At 41.0% G+C, this 13,874-nt stretch overlaps 1 protein-coding gene across 1 annotated transcript in view; it reads left to right on the top strand.

Annotated features, from left to right (window-relative positions):
- Positions 1 to 13,874, top strand: part of SH3RF1 (SH3 domain containing ring finger 1) — a 252,817-nt gene that overhangs the window by 182,566 nt on the left and 56,377 nt on the right. The gene's annotated exons all lie outside the window — the stretch shown is intronic.

Below are 13,874 nucleotides of genomic sequence, written 5' to 3'. Positions count from 1 at the left end.
CATCATTTGCAGCAATGTGTCAATAGTCAATCAGAAACTGTTTGTATCTTCCAGGGATTAGTTAATATCTCCATTCTCATTTAAGACAATTCAGGGAGCTCTGGTGGCAAAGTCTGTAGGGAATTGCACTGCTAGCCTAAGGGTTGTGTGTCTATCTCCAGTGGTTCAGATCCACTCTCTGGTTCCTTAGGACAAAAATGAGTAATCTCCCATTATGATTTATACCCTCAGAAACCAGATGGACGGTGGCTTTGAGTTTCAGAGCAGCTGGTGGATTTGAACCATGTGCCTTTGTGTAACTCCTTAACACCAGAGTTGATATTTGTTTAAGGTGGTGGGTGGTTGTGAGGAGAGAATACTAAAGGTTAGAAATTTCAGTATCCCAACCAGTGTCATTCAGTCAAAGAGAGGCAGAGGCCAATTCCAATCTAGACCTACTTCAAGTTCAGGCTTTTCTTCCATACCTCTAGCCTTCCCTATAAGATCTGTTATTCATAGGGTTGCTGTGAGTTATACGTGATGGCACCTAACAAGGAACAAAAATTATTTTAAAGTTTTCAGTGAAGTAAAGTTTTTCTTCCTCCTTTCCATTTCAAATTCAGAAACATGAACAGGAAAATTATAATGAATGTCCATCCCCCTCCACTTTGACAGCTAGGGTCAGTAAGGTTAAGATAGTTTGAATAAGTGAGGAGCTGAATAACTGGTGTTTCACCTTCCTAACCTAGCACTGTGACACAGTTACTTTGAACATCTCTTCCTTTTTTTCCTTACTGGATAAAGTGGAGTTTGTATCATGAGTCCATATTCTTCACTGTCCTACTTCTTAAATGAGGAACCCTTGTTGTTTTACCAGAACTGCTTCTCAGGGGTCAGGAGGCTTTAGAAATGTGGGCCAAGGGAGGTCAGGGAAATAGTTTTAGTCTTCCTTTCCCTATTCAGAAAATTCTTTGTGCTTCATGGGCCTTGGCAGGAAAGGTCCTACACCCCCTGGGCTACTGGTGTGTAGAGCTGAGCTGTCCAGTGCAGTGGCCAGGGCCCATGTGCTCTACACTTGAACTGTGGGTCTTTAAAAATGAGGTGAATTACGAGTACAAAAAGCACACTGGCTTTCAAACAGTGTAGAAGAGAAAAAAGGAATGTAAACTATGTTAGTAATTTTTATATTGATTATATGTTGAAATGATAATACATTAGCTTTATTGGATAAACCAAATATGTTACTAAAATTAATTTTACCTGTTTACTTTTTTTTTCTCCTGTGACTGCCAGAATAATTTCAATTACTTATGTGGCTCACAGTCTGCTTCAGTTGGACAGGGCGATTGAGGAGGCAGCTCTTTGTTCCCTTGACAGTTCTAAGAGACAAACATTTTTATTCATTCAGCAAATATTTACAGAGGCCTAAATAGAACTGCTACCTGAGCGAGGCTTTCTTGTCAATTTAAGTAGACTCTGGAGTAATCTCTTCACTCTCATTATTCCTCATCTGTGGGTGAGTCTTGTATTATAAATGAAGACTGAGTTTGCTTTTGTAGTTGGGTCATCCAAAAACAAAAACCTTATTATCTAAATTGTAAGGAAGAATGAAAGACTGAGATACAAATTCTGCACGGCCATTGTGAAAGAATGAAAGACAGAGATATTCATTCTTCCTTGCCATTGTATTAAAGAAAAGAAAACCAAAGAAAAAATAAACCACTTTGTAAAGGATTACGGTATGAGGCAGAGTATTTTCATTTCAGCCATGAGCATGTGTATAGATGGGATTTCTATCCTGTGGAATTCACTGACCACTGACCACTTATTGTCTTCTAAGTGTCTTTCTGAGGAAGGAACTGTACTTCCTCGAGCAGAAGCGTGGTAAGCTGCTGTATTTTAAAAATGCCTTTATAAGTGTGGTGTCAAATCAGTGAGGAAAGGATGGATATTTTATGGATAGAGATGGGAGAGTGGCTCTGCTCTGTGGAAAACTCCCTCTCTACTTTATTCTCTACACAAAGCAAATGTTCATATGACCCACAAATTGTGATATGAAAAGAAAGGGAAGATTAAAAAAATGGATGACTTTTAGAAAATAATAAGATAGGATGAGAAGATTTTTAATTAATGGTTTTGAATTTAGAGATAAAATGGAAAAGATTGATAATTTTGCTTCTATAAAATTAAAACCGTGTGTGTGTGTGTGTAAGATACATACATACATACGTAAGAAGAGCAAGGACCACATGGGGATGGACATATGTGACCTTTACCCAACTTCACAAAGGGGAACTGTCCCTATCAACAGAATCAGCAACACAAAACCAATTTTTCTGAAGTCAGACATGTCCCTCAGGCTTCTGTGTCTCTTTCTGATTATCTCAACACCAATATTACTGCTTTACTGGTTCCACAGTCTGATACAATAGCGCACAGAAAACCACATTGGGAAGTCAAAATGCTGTAATTCAGGTTCATAGCAGAATACAGTCAATCAGGACAGCTTCTAAAATGTGCTCACAGACACCTTAGTCTTGAGCCTCGTGGCTATCGGCCAGTGTTACTAAGCTCTCAGTCCTACCAGTTATTGTGTGTGTCCCCTACCCCCACTTCCTCAGTTGTTCAACAAACTTGAGCAAAAGCTTTTAGCTCTGGTTCACAGTGGGGTCATAGTTTGAAGGTCTGCTCCATCTCACATTGGGTCTCTGGTTCTGCTGCTGCGATGGCTACTGCTCCTATTGGCTGTGGTCTCATTGGTGCCAGAATCTCTGGCCCTGAAGGACACATTGCATTCTCTTGTTTCTTCTTTGCTGGTGTTGAAGATCCTCCCAATTCTTCTGCAAGGTCCACTCAGTTCAGTGGCGAGACTAGCTAATTCCCTTAGGGATTCATGAGACTAGTAAATCTCCTGGTGGAAAGCCAGAAAATGGCTAGGGAAGCCCTTTTGAACAATGAACCTGTAACATGACATCATTTCAAGTTAGAAAAAGTGAACTAGAACAATATCTAACTTGAAGACATGTACCATTCACACGTACAACACCTGGTGGTGGTGCTAAATGCTGCTGAATTGAGTATGACTCATAGTGACCTTATGTAAAACAGACCTGCACCCTCTTCTATCCTGTGCCATCCTTATCATTTCTTACATCCTTGAACTTACTACAATCACTCTGTCAGTCTATCTTCTTGGGGGGATCTTCCACTCTTTTGCTGATCCTCCCTCCATCTTTCCAATCATGCTATCTCTTTCCAAGGAATAGACTGTCCTAGCAACATGTCTAAAGTATGAGAGACAAAACTTCATCATCTTTGCCTCCAAGGAGCACTCTAGCTGCATTTCCCCCAAGATATATTTCTTCCTTTGACAGTCCATAGAATACTCAATATTCTTCTCCAGCAACACATCTCAAAGGCATCCATTCTGTTTCTGTCATCTTTATTCATTGTTCAACTCTCACATGTGTAACAGGTGATTGAAAAGATCATGGCCTTAATCAGGTCTTCCTCAAAATGATATCCTTATTCTTCAGTATTTTGGAGAGGCCCCTGATAGCAGATTTGCTGACTGCTGGTACAAGTGTGTTGGTCGTGTAGTGGGTTAAAGAAATGTTGGACTGCTAATCCCCAAGTCAGCAATCCAAACTCACCAGCCACTCTGCAGTCACCATTCCTTTTAAAGTCTTGGAATCCTGACGGGGTATCTGTTCAGAATTGGCTCAGCAGCAGTGAGTTAGTTTGGATTTAGAACTACACATTATAGAATGAAACTTAACACATTTGTAGAGAGACTAGGTGGCTAACATTCTATACTAAGCAAAAGCATGTAGGCTTGCATCTATTTTGGAAGAAAGATCTGGTGATCTTCTAAAAAACGAGCCATTGAAAACCCAATAGACATAACTCTACTCTGTCATACATAGGGTCATCATACATGGGACATGGTGGCAGCTGCCATTGGTTGCAAATCTCTCTCTATAAGAAGATCAATAGTCTAATAGGAAAAGTAGTTAAAGTATGGAAATAAGCAAATGCTAGGAAGACATTATCTTCTAACTAGATTCTTTATATTCATTAATAATTAAGAGAGACAAATTAAACCAATAACATTTCTTACCACATTAAATAATAGACATAAAAACTACTGGTAATACAGTGGGATATTTTGAGAAATTCTAGTACATTCACAAGATGGAATACTATGCAGCGTGCAGGAGAATAATTTTGTCAATTACTACCTGACCTGGGAGGGACTGGAGAGCATTATACTAACTCAGCCTCATAAGGACAAATACTGTCTAAGACCATTATTGTAGAACAAGTATGAGGATCCAGGGGGCGTGGGAGGGGAGTATAGGGGTGAGGATGGGTGGAGATAGGGGTTAATCATACAGATGCACAATTTGATGATTGGAGTGGGAGCTTGAAGGAATGGGAAATAGCTGGTGTGAAAAAACATGGTGTTCAAACTTTGTAAATAAACCAATATGAAATAAATTTAAAAAAAACACACCAAAACTACTGGTAACATCTAATATTGCTCACAATTGAGGGAAATAGGACCTTTTGTGCATTCTTAGAGGTAATAAAAATTGGCACCTTTTTGGAACAATGTGGTAATATCAAAGAAATTTTTTTTAAGGTTAGTCTTTGATGTAACAGTTTCACTTTTAGGTGTTTACCCTACAGATATATTTGTACTAGCATGACAATATATATTACATTATAACATCTGTAGCCAACAAAATGCTGTACTGTCAACTTACCTGTATTGACACAGAAAGATGAGATTTAGAAAGGAGGGTGTGTATTGCCTGGTTTCATTTGTATTAAAAATTAATGAAATATATGTTTAACAAAGTATATATAAAATATATTTGGAAAGAGATGTATTAAACTATTAAATGCAAGGTATACAGCTGATGTGTTTTGGGAGGTGAATGCAGAGATTTGTAGGAGACTTTTCACTTTTTACTTGCTGATTGGGAGCTCTGGTGGCCTAGTGGCAAGAAGCTGTGCTGCAATCCCAAAGGCATGCCGTTCAAGGCCACCAGCAGCTCTGTGGGAGAAGGGCACTCTCCCAATGGTCAGCTATGCCTCTGTTCCATCTCAGTGATACACAACACAACAATTGCCCATACTATTTATTTATATTTTCTTAACTTGGTCATGTGTTTTAGGATAAATTTTTACATTTTTGTTGACTCTTTTGGAAAAACTGTTTAGGAGGCTATATTGTTATTGCTCTATGCCATTGAGTTGCCTGTAACTCATAGCGACCCTATGCACAATAGCTCTGAACCCTGCCTTGTCCTGAGCCAGTCTCATTGTCTCCAACACATCTAACAGCTAACCCCGTTATCTCAGTTACTGTGTCAATCCATCTCATTCAGGGTCTTCCCCTCTTGTGTTCTCCCTCCATCCTTCCAAATATCATGTCCTTCTCCAAGGACTGGTCCCTTCTGGCAACATGCTCAGAATATGAGACAGAGCTTCAAAATCTTCACCTCTAAGAAGCAACTTGGTGTCACCCTCTCCAGAACAAACATGTTTGTTCTCTTTGCAGTCTGTGGAATGTTCAGCACTCTTCTTCAGCAGCACAGCCCAAAGACATCGATTCTTCTTCTTAGTCATTCTTAGTCACTGTCCAACTCTCTAATGCACAGTAAGTAATTGCAAAGACCATGGCCTGGAACAGGCACACCTTAGTCTCCAGACTGACATCATTGCTCTTTAGCACTATGGAGAAGTCTCTGACACTAGATTTCCCCAAGCTATAAATTATTCCTTTCCTAGTGACATAGTCCTTATATACTGGACTGCTAACCAAAAGGTCAGCAGTTTGAATCCACCAGCCACTCATCAGAGGAAAGATGGGCTTCTTCTCTGAGAAAACACCAAATGGTGGATGACACCAGTGCAGTGGAAGGGCTTCCCACCCCGGGGGCCCTGGGATAGGATCCCACGGTCGTTTCTGCCGAGGCTTTGGTAGTGGTTTGCATGGTCCTGCTGCGGCCTGTACGGGGTTGTGGGAGGGACCACAGAGCTTGAGGAGGCAAAGCCGAGGACAAGGAGTGGCTTCCCGTCACTAAGCTGGGCCGTCTGGTCAAACATATGAAGATCAAATCCTTGGAGAAGATTTATCTTTTCTCACTGCCCATTAAGGAGTCTGAGATCATTGACTTATTTCCTGGGATGTCCCATAAAGATGAGGTCTTGAAAATCATGCCTGTGCAGAAGCAGACACCTGCCGGCCAGTAGACCAGGTTCAAGGCCTTTGTTGCCATTGGAGACTATAATGGCAATGTTGGCTTGGGCGTCAAGTGCTTCAGAGAGGTGGCTACTGCCATCCGTGGAGTAGTTATCCTGGGCAAGCTCTCCATTGTCCCTGTGTGGCTTGGCTACTGGGGGAACAAGACTGGCAAGCCTCACACCGTTCCCTGCAAGGTGACTGGGCGCTGTGGCTCTGAGTTGGTGCGTCTGATCCCTGCACCCTGAGTCACTGGAATCGTCTCGACACTTGTGCCCAAGAACCTGCTGCTGATAACTGGAATTGATGACTGCTACATCTCAGTCAGGGGCTGCAGAGCTAACCTGGGCAACTTTGCCAAGGCCACCTTTGATGCCATCTCAAAGACCTACAGCTCATTTGACCCCAGATCTCTGGAAAGAGACTGTGTTCACCAAGTCTCCCTACCAGGAATTCACGAACCATCTTGTAAATACTCACACCAGACTCTGCATGCAGAGGACTCAGGCTCCAGCTGTGGCCACCACCTAGTGGATTTTGTATAATAAATAAAGTGAATTAAGTTTTAAAAAAAAACCAAAACAAGAAGAAAAATGGACAGTTTCCTCCTTTTGTAAAGGCTTACAGCCTTGCACACCTAATGGAGGGGCACCATGAGTCAGAGTCAACTTGATGATAGTGGATTTGGTTTTGGATTTTGAAGCCAATTTATATTTTCTCGTTTCGATCATCTGTAAAGGTGTCTTGTTATATATTTTCACTATTTCCTCCTTGATTTTTATTTTCGTTTCTAACAGTTCTCAAAAGCTATTTCTTTGTAACTTTTAAGCTTTTCTTCAAAATAAATGAACTTTAATAGTAGATGGATCCCTTTCATCCCTGCTGTTAGCTCCAGGTAACGGAAGCATTTAGCTGCTTTAAGCTCATGTATACCTCTGTCTCAGAGAAAGATAGGAAGACCCCCAACAAGGTGGATTGACACAATGATTCTAACTGGCCTAGAGCATAAAAGAGATGGTGAGGATGGCCCATGGTAGGGCATGGTTCACTCTATCATACTGTGAGTCATAGCAAGGATTCTGAGGCTCTGTCTGACATACTTTGGACATGTTGTAAGGAGGGACCGGTCCTTGGAGAGGGATATCATGCTTGGTAGGGCGGAGGGACAGCGCAGGAGGGGAAGGCCCTCTATGAAGTGGATTGATTCAGTGACTGGGGTAATCGGGATGGGTGTTTCAGAGGCAGTGCAATTGGCACAGGACAGAGCAGAGTTTAGGGCTGTTGTACATAGGGTCGCTATGAGTCGCAAGCAACTCAACGGCACATAACAACAATAACTTACCAAATTTTACTTACATTCAACCTAAGCCTTGTCAAATATTCTTTAGCAAATGCACAGAAGAAAGTATTTTAGGGTACAAATTTATTTTGCAGCTGATGAGTACACTCCTGAACTTAAAGGTCATGGATAGATAAATGTCATGAAAGGCTTACACTGTTGAACTCAAACAAACATTCATAAATGAACTTTATCAAAATTCCCTTCAAAGCTGTCAGATCCTTGCTTTTCTGTTGTTACTGAAGGTTAACTTAGAACGAAAACCTCTTTAAAGTTTCTGCTTGATTTCCTTAATTCCGCAACTAAATAGTCTTAATTTTATGATTTTGTTTGGAACTTATATTAAAAAAAGAAGGAAGGAAGGAAGGAATGGTAGTAGTTACTACTGACCCCTACTAATTCAGAAAGAGTCTAAAGTCATTTTGATATAGAAAGTGTCTTGCTAGCAGTATAAGTTGATGAATAAAAATAAAATGCAAGAAAAAAACACTAAGCTGTTTAGAGGGATATGAAAGCAGTGAAACAGGAGATTGAACCATGTCATTTCAAAGTGAACTTATGCATTATATATTGGAGAGCTAAAAAAGAGAAAAATACCACAGGCTCCGATTTCCTCTTTTTTATAGATGAGGAAGCTGTGATAAAGCCAAGTAAGATGTCTTCTTCAGGGTCACAAAGTTAGTTAATACTTGGTCTAGGTAACCCTGCTTGCTGAAATTGAAGAGGACCTGAAGCACCTGCTGCAGAGTGTCAAGGACTGCAGCCTACAATATGGATTGAGGCTCAATGTCAAGAATACAAAGATTCTCACCACTGGACCAATCGGCAGCATCAGGATGGATGGTGAAGAGATTGAGATTGTACACAGCTTTAGTTTGCTTGGCTCCATAGTCAACAGTCTTGGCACCAGCAGCCAGGAAATTAAAAGGTGCATTGCCATGGGAAAATCTGCTGTTAGGGACCTCTCCAAAGTACTAAAGAGCAATGGTGTCTCTCTGGAGACTAAGGTGCGTCTGATACAGGCCATGGTCTTCGCAGTCACTTGTTATGCATCAGAGAGTTGGACAATGACTAGGGAGGACAGAAGGAGAATTGATGCCTTTGAGCTGTGGTGCTCGAGAAGAGTATTGAATGCACCATGGACTGCCAAGAAAACAAACAGATTCATCCTGAAGAGGGTTAAACCAGGCTGCTCCTTGGAGGCACGGATTCTGTGGCTTCATCTGACATACTTTGGACATGTTGTAAGGACAGACAGGTCCTTGGAGAGGGACATCATGCTTGGGGGGGTGGAGGGACAGCGCAGGAGGGGAAGACCCTCTATGAGGTGGATTGATTCAGTGACTGGGGTAATCGGGATGGGTGTGTCAGAGGCAGTGTGACTGACACAGGATAGAGCAGGGTTTAGGGCTGTTGTACATAGGGTCGCTATGAGTCGCAAGCGACTCGACGGCACATTACAACAACAGGAAGGTAATCTGCCTGTCAGATTGCCTAGTTCTGCCACACTATGTGTAGAGTTTTCATAGAATTTTTGAAGGCCTGTTTCTTTGGATGGCAAGTCCTTCTTCCTAGTCTATCTTTATCTAGGAACTCTACCGCAGCCTTCCCACCGTGTGTAACCTGTGATCTTTTCAATCATTTGCTGTGCATCTGATAGCTGGAAAAGGAATAAGGATAACTGGAGGAAAATTGATGCCTTTGAGTTGTGGTGCTAGAGAAGAATTTTGAGTATCCCATAGACTGCTAAAAAGAACAGATAAGTCTTGGAAAAGGTGCAGCCAGACTGCTGCTCCTTGGATGCAAGGATGGTGAACCTTCCTCTCTCTCATATACTTTGGGCTTGTTGCTAGGAGAGGTCATTCCTTGGACAGGGATGTCATCCTTGGAAAGGTGGAGGGTCTCAGAAAAAGAGAGGAAGACCCCTAATGAGATGGATTGACATGATGACTGTGGTAATAGGCTCAAGTGTGTCAGTGATAATGAAAATGGCACAGAATAGGACAGGATTCAAGTGTATTGTTTATAGGGTCACTTTAAGTCATACTCGACTCAACAACACCTAACAACAGCAGCAACCATACGATGATTTGTCTACTTGACTCTTCATGCTGTCTCCTAGTCTATGCTATTCTAAGCATATATTTAACCCAGTTGCCCAGCTTTCCACTCGTAGGCATATATCCAATATCCAGATAAATGTTTATATCCACCAAAGCCTTGTTCTTAATAGCCAAACTCTGATGGAAAGAGGACATTTTTTTAGGAGGGAAATAAGGAGGAAGGAAGGAAAGAAGGCAGACAATCTCAAATGTCAGTCAATACTAGAATAAATAAGTTGTGATAGATTTTAAAAGAAAGAACTATAGATTCACGGAGCAATATGGGGCACTCTTGTTGAGTGAAAAAGTCCAGGCATGAAACATATGGAGAACACTTAGGTTATTTATGTCTCTCTCCAGAACACTTCATTGTGCTTATGTGAAGCCTATACTTGGGCCAGGAGGCAGTCAACAAACACTGCTTGTTCTAAAATCAAGAAAGGTAGGGTAGCTCTGGTGGCCTAGTGGCAAGGAGCTGCAGCTACAATCCCAGAGGTGCACGGTTCGAATCCACCAGATGCTCTGCCAGGGAAGGAGGGACAATCTCCTCCTGTACCAGTCAGATCTGATTTGACGGTACACACACAAAAACAATAAAAAAAAATAAAATAAAATCAGGAAAGGTGTATACCAGGGATGCATCCTGTATCCATACCTTTTCAATCTATATGTGGAGCTGTCATCAGGGAGGATGGACTGTATGAAGAGGAATGTGTCATCAGGATTGGAAGAAGACTAAGCAACAACCTGCATTATACAGATGACACAATCTTACTTGCTGAAACTGAGGAGAACCTGAAGCACTTGCTGCAGAAGGTCAAGGACTGAAGCCTTCAATGTGAATTGAAGCTCAACACCAAGAAGATAAAGATTCTCACCAGTAGGCTGATTGGCAGCATCATGATAGATGGTGAAGAGATTGAGATTGTTAACAGCTTCTGTTTGCTTGGCTCCACAGTCAACACTCTTGGTACCAGCAGTCAGGAAATCAAAATACTAATTGCTTTGGGAAAATGCTGTCAGGGACCTCTCCAGAGTACTGAAGAGCAACAATGTCAATCTGGATACTAAGGTGCACCTAATCCGGGCTGTAGTCTTCACAGTTACTTGCTATGCATCAGAGATCTGGACAATGACTAGGGATGATAGAAAGAAAATTGATGCCTTTGAACTGTGGTGTTGGAGAAGAGTATTGAATATACTATGCACTACTAGGAAAACAAACAGGTCTGTCCTGGGGAAGGTGAAATCAGATTTCCCCCTTGGAGGCAAGGATTCTATAGCAATCTCTGACATTCTTTGGGCGGGTTGCCAGGAAGGACCAGTTCTTGGAAAAAGACATCATGCTTGGGAGGGTGAAGGGACAACGCAGGAAACCCTTGATGAGATGGATTGACTCTGTGACTGGGGTATTGTAGGTATGTGTGTCACAGACAGTAAGATTGGCTCTGGATAGAACAGAGTTCCGAGCTGTTGTACATAGGGTTGCTGTGAGTTGCAAGCAATCTGACGATACATAACAGCAACAGCAACAGCTAAGCTCCTCAAGGTTAAGGACCATTTCTTTGTACCAGTAAATCTCTAGCATGTAGCCCATTAGCAAGCATATAGTAGATATTTTATGTGTATTTCTTGGAATGGAGAGTATATGACTTAAAACAAGCCATGGCAAAACACCAGTTGTGAAAACATTGGGAAATACAGAGAAAAACACTTTTATTTTGAGATTATTTCTATCAGAGTACAGCATGTTAAAATACAGTGTAAATTGACATTTGGTTAGCTGTGACCATATGATGGTGGTATTCTAGAATTTTTCTAGTTATATAGCTAACTCAGTCTATCGTTTGGCCATGGAATTAATGTAACCTATTAATGAATTTATTAAGTACAACTGGCCATTCCTTCAATTCATCTTCCTGGGTTCTTCGGGGAGGAGGTTCTCTCAGCTCCTTTCCCTGTTTCTTAATCAGCGGAGCAAGAGTGCTAAAATGACTGGTCAGATTGCAGGACATGGATTGACTCATACTTTTGAAGATGGAACCTTAGGTTTTTAATAAGCTTACACCAGATGTCTGGATCCTTTCCTCTGTCATTGTTGTGTATATCAGCCTTAGAGCTCAGTGAGATAGTAAGTTTAGGATGGGGAGATGCCATTGCCCTCCCACTTAATTCAATTCCAGAGCAGCTAAGTCCACCTGTGTTGAGATGAGACACCCTATTACCACTGGATTCTGGATTCAGTGTAGTTTATTAGAGGGGTAGGTTGAAATTTGGGGTGCCTCTGCTCTAATAATAAAATTGTACTTTCCTACTTTTGTGTGTTTAATGTACTTAGGTATCTTCCAGGAGATAGGATGATGAGACCAAGGTGGAATTTGTGTATTGCTGCTCTCCTGGCCACAGACCGTTAACGATTCTGTAATAAGGCCTCTCTCTAATGCACCTCTTCCCTCACTCCTAACTTTCTCCTTGCCATGCATATTTAGGCATTCATAGATGGTATTACTTCTTGTTATTCTTGAAAGTTTATCACATGGAAAAACCTTGAAATCTGAGGGAAAAGTTTATCTATTTTTCGAAAAAGACCTACCTACACTGCTAATTATACCCCATGTGGGCCAGTTGAATTCTAGTTCCGAGGGAGTTTTCAGAAAAAATTGACAATCAATTTTCAATTATCTGTGGAAACACTGGCTACTCAGTTGCAATTAACACAATTTTGAGGGAAGAAGAAGCAAGCTGATTTTCTTAAGTATTGATCGACAGGATTTCTGTTCTTCTAATAGAATGTTCTCATCGACAATGTGATAAGACATGGTCTTAACCACTTAAGTGGGTAGGAAATAACATTTGATAGTGTCATTTTATGAAAAAGCACTTATGAAGTGCCAAGCATGTGATGCTGAAATGAGAACTCACCTATTATGGAAGACGGATCCTTAAGCTAATACAGTTTGTTATCAGTGAAGCTTATGGAAAGGTTTTCTTTTACTTCAGGTAGAGAAAAACCTTGTTTGGTTTTTTAAAATAAGAAATTATCAGCCAAGTGTACAACTTTGACCTCTTATACTTTTACTTTTTTCTCAGAAAGCCTTTTCAATAAACTGGCTGAACAAGACTTAAATTTCATGTTTACCCTGTTAGGTTGTAAAGCATTAGTTTATATGACAATAAATGGCAAAGTGATTTGCAAAAAAATATAACAAGAACTTCTGCTTCTCTCTCTCTCTCTCTCTGTGTGTGTGTGTATGTTGTTAGTATGTGTTAACTTTTAATGACTTTCTGTCTTCTGGCTCATTTTTTCCAAATTAAAAAGTTGCCTCTTACGTATTCAGTTGTAGGTTGAAAACATACCTAACCATTATTAGGGAACCCTGTGCAGGCTATAGGGAGTGATACTGCTAATTCAGAGGTGATGCCTGTCTAGTGGTCAAATCCACCAGCTGCTCTGTGGGAGAATGATGCGTAGAGTATTCCCCAAGCCTTTTACAGCCATTGAAAACTGACTGGATGGTCAGCTGAGACGGCTCTGAGTAGCAGTAAGTGAGTAAGTGAGAGTGTTTTGAATCCAGCAAATACACTCTTTTAATAACCTGGTTCTCATTGTACTCTAATTTTCATTTGTGAACTGAAATAAATCTTTGTTTATAACAGAATATTTTAAAAATTAGACATCTTGAGAATGTGGGGTGGGAATAGTTTGTTTTTACCTTTCTGTTGTTGTCTTGGAGCCTTGGTAGTGCAGTGATTAAAACACGTGACTGATAACTAAAAAGTTTGCCACCTGAATCCATTAGCAACTCACAGAAGAATGTGACGGTCCACCTTGGTAAAGACTTACAGCCTTGGAAACCCCATAAGGTGGGTTTACTCAGACCTGCAGAGTTGCTGTGAGTTACAATTGACTTAATTGTGGTGGTTTAGTGATAGAGTTCTTCCCTTTTACAGGAGGTTCTACTCCCGGCTATATGGCACCATATGCGTATCCAGTGCCAATCTACCAATTGGAGCTTTTTAATGTTGTAAGATACTGAACTGGTTTCATCAGAATTTACAGTCTAGGCCAGCCTAGGAAGAAAGACCTGGCAGTCTGCCTCCACAGATCACCCAGTTAAAACTCTATGGATCACAAAAGCGGAATCTGCAGATTATCTTGGAGTTGGTGCAGACTTTAGCAGTATTTTGTTGTTGTTTGTTT

Source organism: Elephantulus edwardii, unplaced genomic scaffold (genome assembly GCF_000299155.1).
Source record: "Elephantulus edwardii isolate Elephantulus edwardi_28Jun2011 unplaced genomic scaffold, EleEdw1.0 scaffold00371, whole genome shotgun sequence".
Classification (NCBI taxonomy): Eukaryota; Metazoa; Chordata; class Mammalia; order Macroscelidea; family Macroscelididae; genus Elephantulus; species Elephantulus edwardii.
Note: the sequence above shows the minus strand (reverse complement) of the source record. Positions and strands in the feature narration are given on the sequence as shown.